Raw genomic sequence first — 24,945 nt, 5'->3', positions numbered from 1 at the left:
CCTCTATATTCTCTTTTGTAACAAGACTAATATGGAAATATGTTTTGCATGACTTCATATATATATACTCATTATCATATTATGTGCCTTCTCAAAGAGCGGGACAAGAGCAAGAAGGAAGGGGAGAATATGGAATTCAAAATTTAAAAAAATTGTCATAATCTTTTAAAAATGTAATTAGGAAATACTTAACATAAATAAATATTTAAAAACTACATTGGTTACCATTTATATAATGCTATGTTTTGCATCTTTACATCGATGATCTATTTAAATCATCACAACCTCTCACATCAGGTAAATAGAAGCACTACTGTCCCAGTTATAGAGATGAGGAAATTAAAATTCAAAGGAGCAAAAGGAATTGTCCAGGTTCACATACCTCAAATATATAGAGTGAATTTTGATCCCAGATCTCGCCTGACTCTTATATCAACACTCATAGAATCATAGATGTAAATTGGAAGGAACCACAGAGACCATCTGGTCCAGTCCTCTGTCATGCATGTGAACTATGTACCTCTTAACAAAAATTCAGAAGGAAAATTATGCACACACAAAGTTTTTTATATATACTTGCATATAATTATATTCTTTAGTTATCTAGTACTGAAGAGAAGAACATAGAAGTAATGTAGAGGGAAAAAAAAACAGAAGTCAAACTCAATACACCTAGTTGTATTTCCATCTTTACCACTTACAAGAAATGGGATGTTGTCAAGGCCCTTACCTCTCTGGGTCTCAGTCTCTTCACTTGCGAAGTGGGGTTATAGTTTGATTTATCTCTTTCTTAGGGTTGTTATAGGAAAACACTTTGTACAACGTCAAGTACTATATAATGATGTTATTTTCTCCTATTTCTATATATTAATAAATCTGAAAATTAATAGAAAGTAGTGTGGCGTAGTAGATAGAATCCTAGTATTGGAAGCAGTAAAACGTCAGCACAAATCTTCCTAGGTGACCTGAAACAAGGTAGTATATACCTGTGTCTCAAGTAGTAATATAGTTCTGGAATAGATAGTTTGAGATCTCAGTTGGTAAAGACTATTCTCATACCAGGTAATTCCTCATACTGATGAAATTACAAAGCCTATATGGTTTTGTGATGACAATAACTGCCCATTGTCAGAATGTAGCTAACACATAGTAGGCACCTTAGTAAACTGCCTTGTATGTAAAGGGGGCTAAATAGATATTTGTAAATTGCATTAGCTGTTTTAAAAATCATTCTTTTAATTGTTCTCTGGCCTCAAAGCTACAAACCTCAAAGGCATGTGTTGAATCTTTGATCTTGAGATGGTTATAAAAAGATGGTCTTTCTCATGTTTTTCTCTGTGTTTGCAAGCAAATGTTGCTAGCTCAAACCGAGTCTCAATACTGCAGGATTTTGCATAAGTAATTTGCATTTCAAGAGTGTCAAAATCAGTAACAGTTCAGACATTTCACATGCTTGGAATATTGGCAGAAACAGTTTGGAGACAAAAAAAATACACAGTTTAGCAGTAATCCAATAGTCTAACTCTTGGGAAAGAATTATTTTAGAAATAAGATCATAGAATCACATGCCTGAAAGGGTTTTTTGCAAGATTACCTGAATTATTTCTCTCTAGTCTTACAAAGGTCATAATCATACCATAATAGATGTTCTAAAACCTTATTCTTTGAAAGCTGATCAGATAAACCAATTAATTCCTAAGCATTTATTCAATGCCTGCCATTGTTATACCAATATGCTAGGTGATGAGAATAGAAAGAGAAAAGGAAAACAGTGTATTCTTTCAAGGAATTAATGTTCCATTGAGTGAGACAAAATGATCCTATGATCCCATATACTTAATTATAAATAAAATAAGTGCAAGATAAATCTGGGCAGTTTGGGGGGGTGGTAGGTCAAGGCAGACTTTATACAAAAAGTGTTACCTGAGGTAAAAAGCTCTACAAGTTATAGGTGAAGAAGGAGGGGTGTGTTGAAGGCAAGGAAGATAGCTGGAGATAGAATACCGTTTGGGAGGAACAGGGAGAAAGAAGGCCCACTTAACTAAACCTTAGAAGGGAGGAAGAAAAAGAATGTATACTAAGGTTGGAAATGTATGCTGGGGACAGATCATGAAGGAGCATTTATCAATAGATCAGTCAATAAACATTTATTAAGTACCTACCTATATGTCAGGCACTGTGTTAAGTGGTAGGGATATAAAAGAGGCAAAAGACAACCTTTTGTTCCCAAGAACCTTAATGTAATAATATAGGAGACAACATGCAAACTAACACATATGTGTATATATGTGTATGCATATGTATATATTACATTCATATACACATACATGTATAGATATAGCTATAGATATACACACATTCATATATGTTCGCATAAATAAAGGAAGTCATCTACAAGATAAATAGGAAACGAGTGACAGAAGAAAGGCTCTGGAATTAAGAGGTGTTGGAGAAAGCTTCTTTGAGGAGGAAGGACTTTAGTTGGGACTTAAAGGAAGTCGGGAGGTCAGTATTTAGAGTATTTCAAGAATGAGGGAGATACCCATTAATTTTAATTCTCCCATACAGCATGACTATGGTGAAAATGTATTTAATAGGAATGTGTGTGTAGAACCTATATAAAATTGTAGGCTGTCTTGGGGAGGGAGGGGAAAAATCTAAGTTATATGGTAGTGATTGTAGAACACTCAAAATTAATGAATTAATAAAAAAAAAATGAATGAGAGAGATAGAGAAAATTCCTGAAGCTGAGAGATGGAATGTCTTGTGTATGGCATAGCCAGGAGGTCAGAGTTGCTGGATCTAAGAGAATGTGTATGAGAGAAAGGTAGAAGGGAGGTCGCTTATTAAAACCTGTGAATACCAAGCAGAACATTTTGTATTTACTCATTTATATTTTATCGTAGAGGCAATAAGAGCCACTGCAATTGGTTTTAAGGGCATTAAAGGAGAGATGAATCTGTTGGGTTAAAAAGAGCAAGGAACAGTAAGTTTGTAGAAATTGATAGGTTGAGAGTACTTAGAGGAAGAGACCTGTTAAACTCCCTGGTCCTTGGCCTCCCCACCTACCAAGTAGATTGTGTCAAACTTTGTCCTTTTTACCACTATGACTTCTCTTGTTTCACAGTGTCTGTCCTTCAATTATCAATATCTCCACAGGTATTTCTCCTTTTCATTCTGTTCCTGGTCAGTCAACAATTGAATTCATTATGCATGAATATCATAAGTATCTTCATAATGACATCGAACTTAGTCTACTAGAATGTTAGCAAAATATTTCACTGTAGGGTGAAGGTGACCCTGGGTCCTTGAAGACATCAACAGCGGGCAAGCTCTGGCAGGTTCTGCCAAGCTGGAACAGTTTTGAAAATGGGCCTAGCGACAGATTGTCATCTCGAGATCAGGCTAAATTTGGAGAGTTCGCTCACCAGAAGGTCGGCCACCAGGTGATGAATCATCTTGGCTACAGTCACTCATGGCCCTGGCTCCTATGTCCTGAGATAGCTACAACTGGCAGAGTTGGAAGAATAACCCACACTGAAGAACTCACAAATCATCTACAATCTCTGGGAATAAATAAAATTTAGTTGTTAAGGGAACCGACAAAGCATCAGGTGTCCAAAGATACAGATTATACGTATATACAAGAAAAGCTTTTTCTTCAGATATTCATTTATTCAGTGCCTACTGTGTATGAGTCATTGACTGAGGCTTTGTGGAAGCAGAAGGAAAATGATAATAGCCATTGGCATTTATGTAGTATTTTAAGATTTATAAAGTGCTATATATAATCTATCGCAATTCAAAAAAAGACTATAGGGAACAACAAAAAATGAATGAGAAATGCAAAAAGAAATGCAAAAGAAACATCCTTTGAACTTAGAAGTTGATATGTTTCAATGAGGAGAATGTTAGACTTGGAATAAGTGGAATCTGAGGACCTGAATTCAAGTACTGGCTCTGCCTGTATGAACATAGCAAGTCATTTAACTGCTTTGGGCCTCAGTTTCCAAATATGTACAATGAGAGGGCTGGGTTAGATGATATCTAATGTACTTTCCAGGTAGGTAGCACAATAGACAACGTGCTGGACCTGGAGAAAGGAAGAAATGAGTTCGAATCTAGCCTCACACTCACTAGTTGCGTGACACTAGGCATGTCACTTAACCTCTGTCCACCTCAGTTTTCTAATCTGTGAAATGGATTCCTAGGTTGTTATAAGAATAAAATGAAATAATTATTTCTACAGCAATTTCCAAACATTAAACAACTATTTAAATGTTATATCTCTTGATGGAACGTAAGCTCCTTTGAGAGCACGGACAATTTCAATATTTTCTTTGTATTCTCTGTGCCCAGCATAGAACCTCATACATAGTAGGCACTTAATAAATGCTTGTTGATTGTTAGGTGAGAACCAACTGTATAGGTAAGTAGGTTTTGAAGTCTGAGGGGTGTGTGTGTGTGTGTGATATCATTTTTGCATATATAAATACATATACATATAAGTATATATGTGTGTGTGTATGTATGTATACATATATACATGTAGACACAGAGAAGCAGAGAGAGATAGGTGGACAGAGACAGAGAGGCAGAGACAAAGAAAGGATCAGGAAGAGGAACCTCAACTGGTATTTCTCCCTCCATTCTTTCCTCTGTCCAGTCCATCCTATATGTATCTAACCTTTCAAATATACTGTCATGATTCCCTTGATTCTCTGTCCACATCTCCCACCTCCCCCAAAGTAAGAGGTATGAAGGCTCTCAATGCCTACTGAATTTATATATATTTAATTTATACATATTACTTATTATTTATGTATTATATAAAATGTTTTATCTATGATAATTTTATATTACATTTGTGCTTCTTTATATTTATACGCTTATTAGTTATATTTTTATTTTAAATTTGTATTTATAAATTCAGTAGGCATTGAGAGCCTTCATACCTCTTACTTTGGGGGAGGTGGGAGATGCGGACAGAGAATCAAGGAAAATGCAACAATAAGTTTGAAAGGTTAGATACATATAGGATGGACTGGACAGAGGAAAGAATGGAGGGAGAAATACCAGTTGAGGTTCCTCTTCCTGATCCTTTCTTTGTTTCTGTCTCTCTGTCTCTCTCTGTGTCTCTCTCTGCTTCTCTGTCTCTGTCTCTCTCTCTCTCCCTATACATAGAAATAAATACATGGAGAGAAATAGATATCATAAAGATATAGATATAGACATACATAAATAGTTACATTCATATGTACCTGTATATGTATGTTTACATATACACACAGAGAAAGACACACAATAGTTAACATTTCTCTAGTATGTAAACGTTGCAGAAGGCTTTACATGTGTATTGGGACTAAGCTATTGCAATAGCCTAAATAATGGCAGATAGCCTGAACTAGGGAAGATTCAGTTTGAATGAAGAGGAGTGGCCAGGTAATAGATGTTATGAAGACAGAAACAATAGAACATGGCACGTGAGGTGAGGGAAAATAAAAGACCGAAGATTCCTCTGAACTTCTGAGCCTGTGTTCCTGGGAGAATGTTGGAACCAATTACAGAAAGAAAAAAGCTAAAGCAAGTGTGAGCTTTATGAAATAGGATATTGAGTTCAGTTGCAGGATGCTGAGTGTGAGATGCAATTGGGAATCTAAAAGGCAGATGGCGGTACCACGGTGGAGTTCTGGATGAAGGTCGTAGGTGGGAACGTCAGTTTGGGAAACTTCTGCCTGAAGGTGATTAATTAAAGCCACAGGAAGAGAGGACATCCCTAAGTTTTTATACCCCCACTTTTCCAATCCACCCACCATTGTGTAGTTAGTAGAGAAATTCCCTCATGACCAAGACAACTTGGTTTTGTAGACCTGGGCAAGGCACTTACCCTTTAAGGGTTCTAGGTAGTTTTCATGATTAAGTTTCAGACAAAATGTGACCAGCCTTGGGAGGGGAAATTTCTTCCTCAAGGAGTTCCCTAAACCAATAAGATTATAAATCTGAAGCACATCTCCGATCATGTCATTTCTCTACTAAATAAACTTCAGGGGCCTTCCTATTGCATCTAGAATTAAACAGAAACTTCTTTCTTTGGCATATTAAACGTTTAACAATCTAGGTCTGGCCTTTTTTCTAGATCTAGTTTACATTATCCCCCTAACACATTTTATATTCAAATCATACTACTATACTTGTTCCTCATACACAGCATTCTTCCCCTTTTTCTAGACCTTTGCAAAACAATTTTTTATGTCTCCCTCCTCATCTTCACATCTTGAAGCCTCAGCTTAAGGGCCGCTTCCGACAGGAAATCTTTCCTGATTCTCATAGGCATTAGTTTTTCCCTCTGAAATGAAATGTATTTACTTATTCATTTTTTTCCTTTCAGAATGGACGGAGCTTTTTTTTCTGTCTGTGTTTGTTTTTGCACCTCACGAAATGCTAGATATCAGCGTGCAGTAGACACTTAAATGCTTGTTCAGTTGAATTGAAAGCATAGTGTATAGAGAGAGAAAATAATTGGACCAAGGGCAGTGCTTTAGGAAAGTTTCATCTTTAAGAGAAAGAGCAGGACAAGGAGACAGGAAAGAGTCAGAGAGAAAGCAATGAGGTAAGAGAGTTATAAGAATGAAATGTCACAGGCAAGGGAGTACAGAATATCAGTAAGAGAGAGTGGTTCAGCCTGTCAGATACTGTAGAAGGGTGAAAGAATATGAGGCCAGAAAAAAGACTGCTGGATCAAGTGATAAGTAATTATTATTATTATTTCAGTAAAGTAACAGGGATTAAGTGACTTGCCCAGGGTCACACAGATAGTAAGTGTCCAGTGTCTGTATTTGATCACAGGTCCTCCTGACTCCAGGCATGGGGCTCTTATCCATTGTGCCACCTAACGGGCCCCAAGTAATTTCTCAGTGATCATGGTGAAAGCTCTTTTTGCACTGATGAGGATGAAAACCAGGCTACAAAGAACTGAGTAGAGAGTAGGTCGTTTGGAAGCAGAGGTAATGAATGGAAAATACGTTCAAAGAAAAAATAAAAAAATTATTTTGTATCAAGAGATGTGTAATAATTTTTCATGTGCCAGAAGTAACTGTGTAAGGTGCTGGAAACACACAGACACAGACACACAAACACAACCAAAAGTGAGACTATTTTTGCTTTGAAGGAGTTTAGGAACAGATAAAATGATGATCCCGGAAAGGGATTATCTTCTAGAATGTCAAAGGGACGGTGAATAAAATCACATGCTGTGCCTTTCCAGAAACAATTGATTTGAGTGCTGTGTCCAGAACAAGAGGCACATCAGGGAAGAGGAGTAACCATGATGACATGACACATGGTGATCAGAAAGGAAGTGAAAAATGGTCAGATTTGGGGAGTCTGCAGTTACTCAGCAATCAAGACAGCTCTGAAAATGATATAAGCTAAATTTCCCAGGCATGGTCTCTGGAGGTCCATAAAAGACTTTTCTGAACAAGTTTGTAATCTGAGGGGAAGATGTCAATAGATAGCCAATGACTGAAGCTATATAGTAAAGAAAGACTAGAACAAGTTTCTAGGGAGAGATGAGAGGGGACCGAGTAGGATCGCTTCACTTTCCAGAGGAGTACATCTCATCATCTGAGACGAGAGCAGATGACCAAAGAAAGGGTAATTGCGCGAACAACATTGTGGGAGCAGAGGACAGCAGCTTGAGGGAGACAGTATGAAAGGTCTTGGGTCCTCAGCAGAGAATATTGAGATCATCCTTGTCTTGCACTTTGATTTTTTTATAAGAATACCCTTTATATGTACTTTGTACTTCAGTAACCACTTTCCCATGCATCATGCTATTTAATTCTCTGAGCCACCCTACAGGTGAGAAAATGAAAGTATTATTACCTCTGTTTTGTAGATAAGGAAATTGAGGTTCATAGGAGCAGAGAATAAGACCTACCTCCCAGGACTGACTTGGGGATAAAATGAGATGACATTTGTAAAGAGTCTGCCAGCATTAAAATGCTTTCTAAATGCTAATTAGAATGAAAGGACTTGCCTACAGTTACATTACCATTGGATGGCAAAACTAGGGTTGAAACCCAAATCTTGATACCTAGTTTACTGCTCCTCTCAATACATCACACCACTTATGATTAATGTAAATTATTAATATCAATGAATATAGTAAATTATGCATAATTTATTATATATAATTATGTGATATATAAGCATAATATATAATAATGTCGTATAATCCATAAATAATAGACATTAATATATTAATAATCAATTATTGATATTAATATATTAATGTAAATATCAGCTGATCAAATTGGTTCCAGAAGATAATCAATCCAAATATTTACCTATAGCTAAATTTTTTTTTTCTGGATGAGTGATTTCTTTGGTGTAGTGCAGATTTGATTAGGAAACTTACTTTCTCAATTCAAATGAGCACCTGTTTTGCAAATTATTATTTTACATAATTGCCTCGGGCATCGTTAGTTGAAGTGACTTGGCTTGGGTCACATAGAAAGCATGAGTCAGGAGGCAAATTTTGAACTCAGGTCTGAGACCAGCTTGTCATAGACTATACCATAATGGCTCTGATTTGAATTAGATAGATAGATAGATAGATAGATAGATAGATAGATAGATAGATAGATAGATAGAAAGAAAGAGAGAGAGGGAGAGAGATAAAGTATGTATGGTATATTTGAGACATAGGTACAGATAATATTTATATAGCTACATAGAGATAATAGAGATAGATAAATCTACATAAATATAGATAGATATTGATAGAGATAGATATGTGAATATAGAACATATAGATATGTAGAAGTATTTATAGTTGTATAGATATATAAATAGATGATAGAGAGATGTAGATGGCATATAGAGATATGGGATAATATATATCTATATTATCTATATGTAGGTATAGATAATATAGATATAGTTATATGGCTATAGATGATATATAGACATAGACATATGGTTATAGAGACATATAGCTACATAAAGATAGTTAGATAGATGTTGTTGTTCAGTCATGTTCAACTCTTCATGACCCCATTTGGGGTTTTCTTGGTAAAGATACTGGAGTAGTTTGCCATTTCCTTTTCCAGTTTGTTTTACAGATGAAGAAACTAAGGCAAACAGGGTTAAGTGACTTGCCCAGGAGCACACAACTAGTAAATCTCTGAGACCGGCCTTGAATCCATGAAGACAAGTCTTCCTAATTCCAAGTCCAGTGTTCTTTCCACTGTGCCATCTAGCTGCCCATATAGGGAGACAGATACATAGTTCTTAGATGAAGTTGTTGAAATACTTCTGTTGTGTTTCATGAGTTAGGTGCAGGGGTAACCTGCAAAGTTAACCCCTACACCTTTCAACAATTGTATGCCTCATTTATTTCCTCAAGAACACAAGAAGAAGGGGTACACCCCTGCTTGAGCCTTTGCATATCACAAACATACAACCACAGAAACATTCAAATCTCTGTCCCAGGAGTTCTAGGTGAAGGAAGGAACAATTGGGAAGTGGTGGTGGTGGGGGGTCTCCTCCTCTATGTATTTGCTTATACTTTTCTGCTCTAATGGAATTTTTTGGTAGCTCTATCATTGTCTTTCTAAAAACTTGTTGACTTTTGATTTAAAGTGATATAATGTAAGTCATTTGAGGACAAGTATTGTTTAATTTTTGTCCCTGTATTCTCATTGTCGATAGGCACATGAGTGTGGTATGCCATTTAAATGCTTGCTGATTGGAACTGATGTACACTGGAAAACAACTTTTCTTGTAGTACATTGCAAAGGTTAACTGAACTCAAGACTAAGTTCACCCCATAATTTGGCCATCAGGTATTATGACTACATTTGCATTTAGAAGATTAACTCATCTCAATAATTACCAAACTATTCTAAAGGGAAAAAAACGTTTTCTGTTAAATACAAGTTCTTTCAGATTAAGGACTAGTTATGTCTTTTGTGGGCTACTTACCAGAGCTAGCCTTTTATCTAGCACTTGACAAACAGACTGTTGTTAGGGAGTATAAAGAAAATGACTTGTTCTTTAGAAAAAAAACATTCTCTATTTTAATGAGTAATAAATATGCTGTTGGAAACATTGAGAATACATCCCGAAAATAATTTTAAGCACAATATAACTCTTGTGTGCTTTTCTTTTTAAATCTCAGAATGATTCATTGGTAATACCTTTATCTAAACATGATTTCTGGGAATACTCAAATAGGAACTATAATATTCTGTTTTTCTTCCTGTCACATACAGCTTTCTGATCTCATAGGAAGGACTCTGTTTAGATAAAATTTACATCCTACCCTGTGACCCATAATCTCTTTTAACATTTAGAAATTTCAAGAACCCATTGCAGCGACTCCTTCCTCTTACACAGATCAGAAGATCACTCCATTTTCCAATGAGATATTTCACATTATCTTCCATTTTTCCATTCTTCTCGCTTTGTTCTGTGATTTCTTGCTTTCTCATAAAGTCCTTAGCCTCCATCTGTGCCATTCTAATTTTGAAAGAACTATTTTCTTCAGTGAGCTTTTGAATCTCCTTTTCCATTTGGCTAATTCTGCTTTTGAAAGCATTCTTCTCCTCATTGGCTTTTTGAACCTCTTTTGCCAAATGAGTTAGCCTATTTTTCAAGGTGTTATTTTCTTCAGCATTTTTTTGGGTTTCGTTTAGCAGGGTGTTTACTTGTTTTTCATGCTTTGCTTGCATGTCACTCATTTCTCTTCCCAGTTTTTCCTTCACCTCTCTAACTTGATTTTCACAATCCTTTTTGAGCTCTTCCATGGCCTGAGCCCATTGGGTGGGCTGGGACACAGAAGCCTTGATTTCTGTGTCTTTGCTTGATGGTAAGCATTGTTCTTCCTCATCAGAAAGGAAGGGAGGAAATGCCTGTTCACCAAGAAAGTAACCTTCTATAGTCTTATTTCTTTTCCCTTTTCTGGGCATTTTCCCAGCCAGCGACTTGACCTCTGAATATTCTCCTCACACCCACCTCGCCTCCTGATCCTCCCAGCCAGCGTTTGGGGTCTGAGATTCAAATGCTGCTTCCAGCCTTAGGGCTTTTGGCGGGGGCAGGGCTGCTATTCAGTGTGAGATTAAGTTCAGGTGCTGAGGTCGGGGCAGGGCCGCCTCTCAGGCTCAGTTCCCTCAGGGGGTTTATGCACAGACCTTCCACAATGGATCCAGGCTCCTGTCCCCTTGGGGTGCCCCAGTCTGCAGCCACTTCTCAGCTTCTTCCTCCCAGGGGGGCCTGAGTTATGGGGGCACCCCACTCCCCTCTCGACCCGCCAAAGAGACTCTCTCACCAACCCCGTCACCTGTGGGTGGAGGGACTTGTGCGGCCGCTGGAGATCCCATCCCTGAAGCCTGCTCGGATCTGTTTCTCTTGGTGCCACTGCCACGGCAGGTCTGGGCTGGGCTCCACGTCTGCAGCGCGACGGACCTTTTGTGAGAGGTTTGCAGGTCCCTCTGTGGGTGGAGGGACCCGCGTGGCCGCTGGAGATCCCGTCCCTGAAGCCCACTCGGATCTTTTCCTCTCGGTGCCGCGACTGCGGCAGGGCTGCACTCACCTCCCAGTCCCAGCGCCCAGTCCGCAGCGCGAAGGACCCCCCGCGAGAGGTTTGCAGGTCTCTCCGGAACAGAAATCTCCCTCGCTCCAATGTTCCCTGGCCTCTGGGTGCAGAATTCGCCGTGAGTTACTTCCCTGTAGCTATTCTATGGATTGCGGGTTCGGAGCTATGTGTATGTGCGTCTTTCTACTCTGCCATCTTGGCTCCACCCCAGATCACTCCATTTTCAAAGTGGTCTTTTGACTCTTTGGTCACAGTCATTGGTACCTGACCTTCCCACTCATCACTCGATTTCATCTCTCCAAATGTCCTATTATTTTTTCATCATAATTATGGATCAAGAATTTTTTGTTAAAAAAATCTAACCCATCTACCTGCTCCCTCAGAGCCATCCCCTCTTTATTTTGAAGACCGGGACTTTACAAATCTGGTCTGACTTTCCTTTTTTGCCATTACTCTCCATGTTTGCTTGTGTTAAGCTTCCATTCCAGTTAAAATTGGTCTAATTTTTTTTTTTTTTTTTATCCAGTAGACACACCTTGTTCTCTTCTTTTTGTCTCCACATCTTCGAACATGACATTATTTCTGATTAGGAGCTAACCTTCCCCACCTTCTTGCCTTCCATCTGCACCTATCAAAATCCTATTTACTGGGCAAATCATCTCATCTTTCTGAGATTCATTTTCCTCATCTGTAAAATGGGAATATGACAATATTATCTCACAAGGCTATTGGTCAGAAAACATTTTGAAAAACTTAAGGAGTTATAAAAATGTGAGTTGTTGCTGTGAAATAATATTACTCATTATTTAAAAACCACTATTTGTTAAGATTTTAAAATTTAATTTAATGACTTTAATGATTATCAAATTTCTTTAAATCCCTTTTTTACATTTTATTAGGATTCTATCAAAATTACAGTTTTTCACAATCTGTTATTATTTTATAATTTAAGCTCTTTTTATGTTCTCAAGATATCTTATTTATCTCTGATGTGGTTCTTCACTCCACTAGTAAAGATCAACAACTCATTTATACTTATAGTCTTAGAGAATTTTTAGGTCCCTATCAGATAAGTAATTAGTGCATGATCACATAATGAGTACATTTTGGGACGAGAATGAGGCTAGATCATCCTGAAACAAAGGCTAGCTTTCTCTCTGTTTTGCTGCACTACCTTTTATGTTTTAATTTAAAATTAAAAAAGCAGTATGAAGGAATATATTATATTTTATTATTAAGGGAAATTAAAATGCAAAGCAATTTGGAAATGGAGTAGAATGATGAGCTATTTCTGTTTAAATTATCATGCTGTATCATTTGAATACATATTTCAGTTTTTGACTTGTTATCTTTGGTTTTTGTTTTGTTTTGTTGACTTCTAAATGGTGATTTCCAAGTCTTTGTGCACAGGGGTTGAAAAATATAGAATCTGCCACTGATCTTTTCTACTTGAATCCACAAATGCCATCCGTTTCTCCTTGAAAGCCCATCTTAAATTTTCCCCCACTGTGAAAGATTTCTTAACCAGAGGAAGTAAAAGAGATCCTGGCCATCTCTAGGTGCCAGTTCCACCCACCCTGAGAACTCATTATACTCAGTTATTCTCATGATAAATATGTTTTGACACTAAAGTTTTGTTTATTAAAAATTACATTTGTATGGTGTTTTAGAGTAAAATAATGTTATTTTCACTATAACATTTCATTGAATCCTAACAATATTCTAAGGTAAATACAAAGTATAAGGCTGATAGAATAATTTTTAATACATTTACGTATTTTAAAATCACTTGCTATCTCTCCCTCACTCTAAATCTTTTTTTTTTTTTTGTGCAATGAAAAAAGTAAAACTCTCCTAGCAAATATGAATGGTCCAGTCAAATAAATTACCACATTGGCCACACCTCAAAATATGTGTCTTATTCTGTATTTTAAGTCCATCTTCTCTGGGAGGAAATGAGTGATATGCATCATCTTTACATCTTAGTAGTTTTATTTCTACATAAATAAAATACATAATAACTCATGTTCTACAGTCTTAAAACTTTTTTCTGTAATGTTGCCATTATATAAATGGTTCTCCTAATTCTGTTCTTTACTCTGTTCAAAGAAGACTGAAACTGTCCAGTTCATCATTTCCTATGACATAAGAACGTTCTATTACATGCCTATACTACAATTTGTTTATTCTTCAAAAGAAAGGAACTCCTTAGTTTACAATTAGGAACTCCCGTGAAAGGACATTTTATAAATCTTTTTTTTTTTTTTTTTTTTTTTTTAGCATCCATGTCTCTTTCTTCTTTCTAAAAAATGTTTCTAAGGTATATATCTAATAGTGGTATTGTTGGATCAGACTTTCCAGATTGTCTAAACCATTCATGGCTCAACTAACAATGCACTAGTTTGCCTCTTTTCTGACAGGTCCACTAGCATTTGGCCTTTTTCTCTTTTGACATTTTGCTCATCCAATAGTATAAGTGGAACTTCAGAGATGTTTTAATTTACATTTTTTACAGTTTTTAATGGGAGAAAGAAATGGCAGCTCACTCCAGTATGTTGGTCAAGAAAACCCCAAATGGGATTATGCAGAGTAGGATGTAACTGAAATGACTGAACAACAGAAATAAGTATTCATCATTTGGGACTTTGTTTCATGTGCTTTTGATAGTTTTGATTTCTTCCTTTGAATTCATGTAGATATAATTGTGTCTTTTCTTTCCATTTCTCCTTTTTACAAATGAGGAGAGACTTAGGAGACTGAATTTAATAACACAAGATAAGCAGTATAATAATACCTGATATTCATATGCTTTCTTAAGACTCGCCAAGCTCTTTTATTCCTTATTTCATTTAATCCTCTCAACAATTACCATGCTTCATGGCTTCTGAAAAAGTGAGAAAAAAAGGAGTTGAACTCAGGTCTTCTGACTCTAAGACAGTGTCCTTTCTATTACAACTTGCTTCTAAACCTAAACCCAACAGCCATAATCAACGGGAACCACATTTGGAGAAATAGGGTCTACCATCCCCACCATCCTGAACACCATGAATAGCTATCAACAATATATTGGAAAACTCAAAAGTTCTGGAAAAAGCAATGTCCTCTATTCAATCCACCTCCGATCGCCTCATCAACCCCTGCTACCAGTCTGGTTCAGCCCACATAGACGTTAGCCAATCTATAAAGAACTTCTGCTGCCAATATATATATATGTGTGTGTGTACATATATACATATATATATGTACACACACACATATATACACATGTATGTATATATACATGTATATATGCACACATATATGTGTACACATACATACCCATACTACATATACTTATGTATATATACACACGTATATATGTGCTTGTGTGTGTATGTATGTGTGCATATATAATATATATTTATATATACTTTTACCCAGGGAAACGACATTAAATAAAATGCATGGTCTTGCTTCAGCGCCCTAAGAATCACTAGACCTTTCTGTCTGATTTGCAGCTAAACTCTCCTTTAGGTACTGCCTTCCTTAAGAGGCCACTTGAGAGAAGATGCTATTTTGTTTTCTATTTATATCTCCAGTCCTTACTTAGCATTTAACACATACTAACACCCTACCCCAACCCAATCCCCACTTCCATTCATTCATGCTGCATTCTAGACAGAGGAAAAATTACTTAGACCTAATTCGTGACACATAGACTTACTACTTAACTACGTAAGCTTTTAAGTGATAACTTTAACTAAATCTCCTCAACCTGGGCTTTGGCCCCATTTGCCTCTATCCACTTTCCAAAAAGTCAACACAAAAATGATCCATTTATCTTCCTTTACCTCACAGTTTCCCAATTATCAAAGGTAAACTATCTATTAATAATGACTACGTATTGTTTTGGCTTAACTCTCTCATTATATGTTGTGTATTTTGAGAATAAAGATCTAGTAAAATATTTGATCTGTATTTTCAAATGCCTAGATCAGTGTAAGTGACCTTAGGAGTGCTCACCATACACACATGCCATTTCATGAATATATCCTGTTCCAGTTTGAAATGGTGACATAATAAATACAGGCCTGACGAGATTCACGTTTCTTTCTTCACTTTGATGCTGAGCTGAATTTCCATGGATTGTAGTGAGTTAAGAATAGATGATTTTTATTGTTGGTAATACATGTTTACTGATATTTAGGAAAAAAATACTTTTCAATTCTTGTGAAAAGGGATAGGAGTAAATGTTAATTCCCAGAACCAACTTTTTTAATGCTATCAAATAGGATACATTTCTATATCTCTAAGACTAAGCCTAGCACTAAAATTTACCCTGTAAAATAGGCATCTTCTATGCTCCTATCCGTCAATATAACTATTACTACAACCAACTAATTAGCTAATATCGTATCAAATAGGAGTATACTATGTCTACATACTACTACTTATTAAGTATGTATTGCTCGAATATACTTAATTTTGAATACATTTATAGGTTAAAAGTAGCTTCTTTCTCATTATTTTGAAAACATTATTTATTACTTTGTTATTATTATTTTGAAATAGTAAAATACAGAAAAATGTTTTTATGCATACGTAACATACCCATGAGAATGTGTGGGGGTGAATATCAGATGGAGGTTTATGACAAGATACACAAAGACAAAACATAATGGATATTTTCATATATGATTCAGATTACATGTTTTATACATATGCATAGATAAAAATATACACACCTATGTGTGTATATTGCACACATAGGTATGTATGTGTGTGTGTATATATATATATACATATATATATACACATATATATATAAATATATGTAAAAAACAAAAAAACTTCACTAAATATCTACATATCAGAAAATATCCAGATGCTTGTAGTTTGAAATTTGCATATAAAAATAAGGTGTCTTTGAAGTATGTCAGTCAGCACATAAATGAACTTGTTTTTTAAAAAAGCAACATATATTTAGGTGAATTTTTTTTTTACCTGAGAAGTCAAATTTTAAGCAGGTGTCAAATAAAATATCTAAATGCAGAAAAAACCCACAAAGCATAGAAATATAGGCCCCATGAAAAATACAAATCTCAAAAAAAAAAAATCACACGTTAAATATGTTCTCCTCTATATTGAGGTATTTCTCTCCTCCCACCTTGCTAAATCCCTGTGCATTGATGTCATAATACTCCACATCCCTCGGTTTATTTCACTTCCTCCTCTCCTCACAAGCATTGTCGTAAAAATAAATGAATATTGTTCCACTGTGCACGCTTTTTACACTCCTCATGATGAGAATGGATTCATGAAAACCCATTTGTTTTCTTTTCTTCTCACAATCTTTGTTACAAGAATGAGATGCCTGAATTTTAATGCCTAATATGATCTTTGAAAGACTATAAACTTTTAATAGACTTTAAACATAAAGTGAGTGAGAGAATAAATGACTGGGCGTCTGTGGTTTGATCCCAGGAAATCCTGATTAATAGCCCTCAGATTGTGTCAGACCACCCTGAATATTTTCTGGAAACAATTGGTTCATTTTATGACCAAATAAATCGTAATTGAACTTACCAACTTCATAGTCAAATAAAACTCTAAATGAAGGGGGAGGGATGTGAGCTTGTACATGTCTTTACATCACTGCTTATATAGCACATCTATCATTTAATTTGCTCTAAGAACAATCGCTATTGTCTTTAAATTCCATGCAGAAAACATAACACATGTTTAGGGATACAAAGGTCTCCCCTGCCCCTAGGATTATGAGCATGTGTGCCTTTTGTAAGATTCCCCAAATTAACCCCAACCTAAGATTGTCCTAAAATTTCCAGTACCCAAATGTTGATCCAGTTTCCTCATTTTGCACCCTCCACTTTTGAAACCTCCTTAGAAACTCTTACCCCACCCAACATCTCATTTCAATGGTGTTTCCTATATATTTTGAAATTGCTATTCTTGGGAAATGAAAAAAAATGTCCTTTCTATTTAAAACATCGCAATGTTTATATTGTGCTCTGAAACAAGCTGTTAGGAATAGAAGCTTCTATAGGTTTAAATGTAATCACAAAGTAAAAGAAGATTAAATTCTGGTTAAATGTAACTGGTAAGCAATCATCAGCAACATCCAGGTACTTTAAATCATGTATATTTATAAAATAATTTTACTATTGACTGTCAAAAAGAATCATACCTTTTTTCATTATTTCCCTTTTAAAAAGAGGGAAAAATTTTCCTTCTGATGAGATAAAAGACCTCAACTATTTCAAAAAATCCATGTCCCTTTAAACTGGAAAGAAAAACAAAACAGTTAAAAAAAAAAAAAACTAGTTGGTGTTGCTACAATAGCCATAACCCCCCGAGCTTTGCCTTTTAAATCAGCATTCTGCTGTTAAATAATAAAAGAAAAGTCCCATTATTTTCCTAGCTTCACTTTGCTTAAAGTGATTGATGTAGAATTTTACTGCCCTCCAACGGCAGTGACCTAATACAGCCTAAGTAAATGTCTAATGCTTTTTGATCAAATTGCAGTCTGGGGAATTTAACTTATGTCGTACACTCAGAACTTACATCAATACATCTCTGTTTGTTACACAGTGAGAAAGAAATATGACTACAGTTTCCATTTATTGTGCGTTCTCCAAATTCAATTTAACTGTGAATTACTAATATTGCTGAACATAATTACCTAAATGAATAAATCAACCTGGGTTACTCACTGGAGAGAACATTAGAGCATAATATTAATTTTTACATGCACCTCATCATATTAGTTTAAAAGGTTCCTTTTTACAACTAACAATCTTTTCCCTACCAGGCAAAATATCCTTTTATTAAAAGACTGTTCTCCCTTTTGCTTCTGGTATGAGAAAGCCATTGGAATCTTTTTTGCTGTTACTGTACATCATATAATTTCTGATTAACATTAAATTACACACTATTTTAATTATAATCTCCTTTCCTAAATGATTGAGTATTTAGATCATTTCACAAAAAGGCAAAATAAAAATTATGTCTGATTGATATGAATGAGCTTGAGTTTTAAAATATTCAAATTTAGTTATCTAAATTTCCTGATTTCTTGAGATTAATGGATACTACATCTATATATTTTTGTCATGAATCAGATTGGTTAATATTTTAGAGGGTAATGTTTATTCCAAAATGAATTTAATTGAGTAATACAAGGGGTAAAGATATCTTTCACAATTAATTTTTATTTGAAGGATAGGTTTGGGGCAACATGAGAAAAGTTAAATTCCATCGAACCAATTTTTTTGAACACTAGTTGAATTGAGCTTAATAACTCAGCTGTTCTTTTTAAAACAAAAGGTTATTGCAATGAATCAAAACAGGTCTGTGGGTGGAGATGCTACCTCATACTTCCAACGTATATACTAAACTAGAAATTAATAGCAGTAGATCAAGAAACTCCTAAGACCATCTGGGTGCAAAAGGTCCAGTATAATTGCAATACCACAAACCTATATGAAGCATAAGTTTTATTTGTTTAGATTCAGTTACCATTAGAAAAATTATCTCTGTGTTCCTTTAAGGAAAAACCTCACAATGATGTTGTTTTTCTTAATGATTTCCAAATTAAGACCAAAATGTTTTAGAAAATCCAGTCCAGACTTCACGCTGAGAGAGATGTTAAAAGAGCTTTGCAGAGAATTATTTGCACTCTGGACAAAGGTATTTAAATTAATGTACATTTCCTGATATTAGAGAGCTCAGAGGAGGGCCAATCATGTATAGAGGTGAAGGAGGACATGATTATCTGTGACCGGGTGCCATTATTTATGTGCTAAGATACATGACGTTATGGAACCTGATTTGCCAAGGTTGTAGAGTCACAAATCAAAATAAAACAGTATTGTCTTTGACAAACACCAGCAAAGAAATATGGTTTTTATGACCAAAAGTGCTCTAGTTTCACTCTAAACTATGTGATTTTGATTCGAATTATTTTTTTTCTTATGAGCTCAGAAAAATAGCTTTCTTTCTAAAATGTATTAGTCCATCTTAGAAAAGCAATAGTTACTGGGACTTTATCTGCCGTTGTTACCCTGACATCATTTCAATGTGATATTTGACGTTCTCCATTCTACAAACTCGGTTAAACAAAGGTCTCCCCATGACAAAAAAAAATGCTACTTTGATTTACTTTCTTTCCTCCAATTACTTGTATTATAAATCTAACTTTCAAAAACACATTTAGCAATGCAACACTTATGCTGTTGTTAGTGTATTGTCACATTTTATAAAATCAGCTTAATAAAACAAATTGAACCTAATTTTCATCAAAACTCCATTGTTAACTTAATTTTTGATCAAACAACACGGCACATTTTCTAAGTCTGACACTTCAGCTCCTGTTATTTGCTTTTAAAAAAATCAGTTTTAATTCAGGGTGAAGCTTTAAAGCAATTAATTCATATTTCTTTCCTGGGATAAAAAAAAAGACTACCCTCTTTCTCTTGGTAAGAGAGGGGAAATTGTACATGGCAGCTCACCAAAATCCACTCTCCTTATTGCATACCAATTTATGAAATAGCACATTTTCAACACCTGCACGTATGTTGAAGCAATTAAATGTGAGTATAAAGTGTCTTCTGTTCTAGTAGTTAAATCCCATTTGTGAATAAAACCATTTTCAGTAAACCATTATTGATGTTCGTCCCAATGTTTCCTTCATCCAGTGGCAATAAGTACAGGGGGCAACTTGAATGCTTCCCTGTTTTATGGAATCTGCAAAGCTTTGATGGGTTCCAATGACCTGCCACGACATATTCTATTATTTTAATTGTCTTTATATTAGCAAGAATACTAATGGGTGATTATAAATTCAATTTACAGTGTACATATGAACATCTAGAGTATGAATGATCCATTTCATCCTTACTAGCAGATATGAAGCAGCTTAAGACTTCCAGTCCATGTCTATAAATTTTGTTATGGTATTTAAAAGCAGCACACCTATTGTGACAACTATTTTGAAGTTTTTTAAAATTAAAACTATTAATATGTTTAATTTCTACATATAGTCATCAATGCAGCCGTAATGGTAAATGTGCATGGTGTAAACGTGTGTATGTGTGTGTGTGTGTATGTGTGTATGTTTAAGACTGTGTCTAAAATCTTGCTAAAGGCACTATATGTTTTAATACCTGAATTCATGCTAAATATTTCTTTCTGTCTCTTTTTTTAGACCTATCAAGGATTATCACTTATGTTTTCTGAGTGGGCTGAACTAAAAAAAAGAGAGAGAGAAATATAGTCAAGAAATAGGGGAAACACGGAGGATTCTATCACTGCCTCTTCATTTATAAGGAATTATACAACATAACAGGCATAATCTAATTATTATGTATAATAAATACTATAAGAATAATATCTACTTTATCATAATAATATAAGAAATTATAAGGAAATACTTCCTCACCAAGCTAGGTTATCACCCCCCACTCAATCCAATAGGAATCTTGCAGCCAAAAGAATGCTTTTAAATGGGGAGGATATTAATAAGTAGTATTTTGATTATAGTCTTCAAAAATAGACTAGTCTTAAAACTGACTGTGAATAGCCTGATCTTCATTTTTATTCCCCAAAAACTGAATTAAAGTATCTGCATGTAACATCACTGTTGGACTATAGGCAACAGTGCTCTTATGGCTTTTAATTTGATAAGAAGCAGAGAAATCTACCGTATTTTGCAAGCCAGACCTACAGATCCCTTCTGTCAGCCATTGAAAACAATGATAGCTATTTTGAGTATTGTAAGTTAGGCATGCTAACATCAAACTATCAGTGCCTAAAAAAAAATCCAATGCATTTCAGAAACCCAGAGCATGGTTTCCCTTCCCCCAAAGACAGCATCAAAATCTGATCTTGTAGATAAAAGAAGAAACTTCTGATGGATGTACACCACATGATTAAAACTCTAGGTCCCCATGGTTTAAACCTTGAAGACATTTTAATTATCTATTTAACATCTTGCTATTTCTGGAATTCTGACTGAGAATGCTTCTGACATAGTATTTCATGGAATGTCCTTTGCTCATACCGAGCCTCTTTTATACTCCAGATGTAAACACAAAAGCTTATCCTTTCATCTTTTTAAACCCTATCACATAAAAGGAAAGGTAGAAACCTTAACAACTATATTTTAATGGATTTCTTGTGTATAATGTTAACGATCTTTATACTCATTCTCATATAATTTTAAAAGAGTTTCCATAGTTATACACTATAAAATACTAATCATAGACTAAGACCATACCTAATTACTCTTTCATTGTTATCATCTTATCTGATTGATTTGTATTTTTTTAAAAGAAAACATAGAAGTCATGTCCTGTTCTCTGCAATTAAATTATCATTAATGGCCTTCACCAATTTCAGGTCTGTGAAAAATACGATTTAAAAAGTGTCTCTAAGTAGTTGCTAAGTCAATCTACTTATAATTTTGCCTCCAAGTTGTTTGTAAAATGAAACAAAACATTTTGCTTTTATGAACTGATTATTTGAAGTTTGATTAAGTCAAAAACTATTTATGTCACTGACAAATGTTTCGAGTGCTGCTTATCAAGGAAAAAGCATGGCATTTAAAAAGACATTCAGATGGAAGAAACCAGTGATACCAAAATAGCACATTCAGAAACTAAGACACGGAATAAGATTTTTTTTTTTTTTTATTATTTATCTTAGCTACGGCAACTGTCAATTTCTGACAATCATCAGACATTCCCCTTACCCTTAACGAGTTAAAAAAAAAATTGATGTATCCAATTATACCCATTTTCCATACAGGAAAGGCAGGCAACATGCCTCCATATCCATTTTCTGGGACTAGAAACATGCTTTAATCCACGGATGCATGCACCTGTAAGCTGGTATTTGCAATCTCAGTTCTAGAAACAGCACTAAATTTCTCAAACTTGCCTCATTTTGAAGGGGCTAGACAACAGGAAGTCTCATTCTCTTGGAAGTGTGCTGACCTGCTGGCCCAGCGGAAGGACTGTGAGGCTGACAGATTTCAGTGTAGCTAGGGGCTGTTGCTAACTAGGATTGGAAGTCTCGTGGAAAAGGTGGCATTCTCCCATATTACCACTTGAGACTGCTGGAGCTGCTTTGATTGTGATTTCATAAAGGCCCTGATTGTTCCTGCCGTCCTGCCAAGAAGGTCTACTAGCTTTTGTTTGCTGCAAGGAGGAACAGGGGAGGGGGAGGAGAGGCCTGGTTTTCTCCTTCCCCTTTAAAACCTTAATGTTTAATTTTAGTTCTCGAGACAGAAGAGTCATTCTAAATAGAACTTTTCTTCATCTCTTTACATGAAAGTGGAAGGCAAAAAATATGGTTTTGGTAAACTTCTAGCGCCTGCTTTGTGATTGTTCCAGTTTTCCTCTCATCCATGTACTGGGATCTTAACCTTTCACTCCCACACTCCCGCTTTGCTGTATTCCTATGTGGGTCTCTATTTTGGTCTCACAGGGAATTCTAGGTTAGGCCTAGCTCTATCACTCTGGGAATAAGGGAAGAACTGAACCTCATCTAAAAGGCCAATCTACCATCAGAATTAACTCTGGATCCCAACTGCTTATCAAAATCAATGCAAGCTCCTGTACTCTGTTAGTCTTCTTTCAACTGGTCTCAATTCATATTTAACAGACTTCATTTGTCACTAGCTATGAAAATTCTTTGGGTTATACCATTTTCTTTCTCTCAAGTTCCATCCCCATCCTCTTTACCTAGGAAATGCCTATTTTTCCTTCAGGGATAGACTCCAATGTCATCTTCTCTCATAAGCTTTGACTACCGCCCCAGACCATGTTTTCTCTCTCTGCTCTGAACCCGAGTCATACCGATTTTTAATACCGCCCTTCTGGTCCTAGCATGGTTCTACCTTGTCTATTTTCTTATATTGTTATGCCTTTGTTCTATCTCCCCAACTTACCTGATATTACAGAACTATGAGTTATCACGTCTTAAACTTCCTTAGGTCAAGAACTATGTTTCAGGGCTTTTTTGTTTCTGCTGAACATTAGTACAGTAATTTAATTGGAATAGGTTTTCAATATATATTTGTAGATTACAGATGATGCAAACAACTTTTTTTCAATCCAGCCAAGAGGATCTGTAGTGAGGAAAAACCAGGCTCAGAACACACCTCAGACTGACTAGTTGTGTGTCCCAGGAAATTCATTTGACCTCTTTGTGCCTCAGTTTTCTCAGTGACTTCCTAGGTCCTTTCAAGCTCAAACTCTTGTTGTCTTCTGATCCTTAACATTCCCCTTTCACTGATATTGTAATTGGTCACATTATCAACACCAACATCATCATTATCAACACTGCTACCATCATCAGACAGCAACATTCACTTTTATATCACACATATAAAGTTTTCAAAACAAGAATAAAAATTATAAAATTATTTTATTTGATCTGTCTCTAGCAACCCAATCCTCTATTTTAATTCAATTCCTTTTGATTTCATTCTTTCCAAAACCTTCCCTTTCAAGTTTCCATACTATTCATAGATTCAGTCTATACCATGCCATCAGGCTTTCAACAGATATTTATGTTCCCCACTTCTCTCCACCTCAGTTTCCTCATTTGAATAGTGAAAGGTTTTCACTAGCTCTTCAATCAATCAACAGGAACAAATATTTGTTAATCAACAATTGTGTTTCAGGAACTGTGTTAGATCTTGGGGACACAGATACAAAGCATGACACAATACTGATTTTCAAGCAACTTACATTTTGTTCCATCTCCCATCTTTATACTTTTATATAGGCTATAAAATGATATTATTATTATAGCAAAGGCTCTGAGATGACTATTACAACTCTCAATGGCATTGAAGAATTGGGTTCCTGGAATATGGCTACAATATCTCCCTTCAGGATTCTAGGATTAGACTTAAGAAATTGAGGAGAGAAGACTTTTCTAACCAGGATTTGTACTTACCCACATGTGTGCTTCTTTACCCTTTTTAATCATTATCAGACAGTATCAATTAGGAAACCAGATTTAATTCAACTTTTGGAAAGGATATTTACCGTGATAGCATAGTAAGAATAATTGCTGTAGCATGTGCAGTGGCCCCTGTTTTGGCAGATGTACTAAACCAGGAAGAGGGTATTTTCTCTATTATTCCCACCTCTTACGTAAGCCTCTCCCCATCATCAATTTTCAGTTTCCTTTTATGTGCTGTCTTCCCCTATTATGATGTAAACTCCTTGAGGGCAAAGATTGTCTTTCTTTCTGCTTGTATTATATTTTCAATGTTTAGCTCAATGTCTGGTACACAGTAATGTTTTATAAATGTTTATTGACTCTACTTGACTTCA

General features: G+C 35.5%; 1 long non-coding RNA gene across 3 annotated transcripts in view; it reads right to left on the bottom strand.

Annotated features, from left to right (window-relative positions):
- Positions 1 to 24,720, bottom strand: part of LOC140511693 (uncharacterized) — a 51,585-nt gene extending 26,865 nt beyond the window's left edge. The window contains exons 1-2 of one of the 3 annotated variants that reach the window (XR_011969638.1): positions 24,655 to 24,720; positions 14,394 to 14,483 (exon numbers count right to left, since the gene is read on the bottom strand). This is a non-coding gene — a long non-coding RNA (uncharacterized lncRNA). Of the gene's footprint in view, positions 1 to 14,393; positions 14,484 to 15,601; positions 15,768 to 17,783; positions 17,871 to 24,654 lie in introns of those variants that run through there. The other 2 variants (XR_011969639.1, XR_011969640.1) reach the window with 2 other exon arrangements.
- Between the last annotated feature and the right edge of the window lie 225 nt (positions 24,721 to 24,945).

The sequence above is a fragment of the Notamacropus eugenii genome, chromosome 6, assembly GCF_028372415.1.
Source record: "Notamacropus eugenii isolate mMacEug1 chromosome 6, mMacEug1.pri_v2, whole genome shotgun sequence".
In the NCBI taxonomy this organism is placed as follows: Eukaryota; Metazoa; Chordata; class Mammalia; order Diprotodontia; family Macropodidae; genus Notamacropus; species Notamacropus eugenii.
This window is presented reverse-complemented; position numbering and strand designations above follow the sequence as displayed.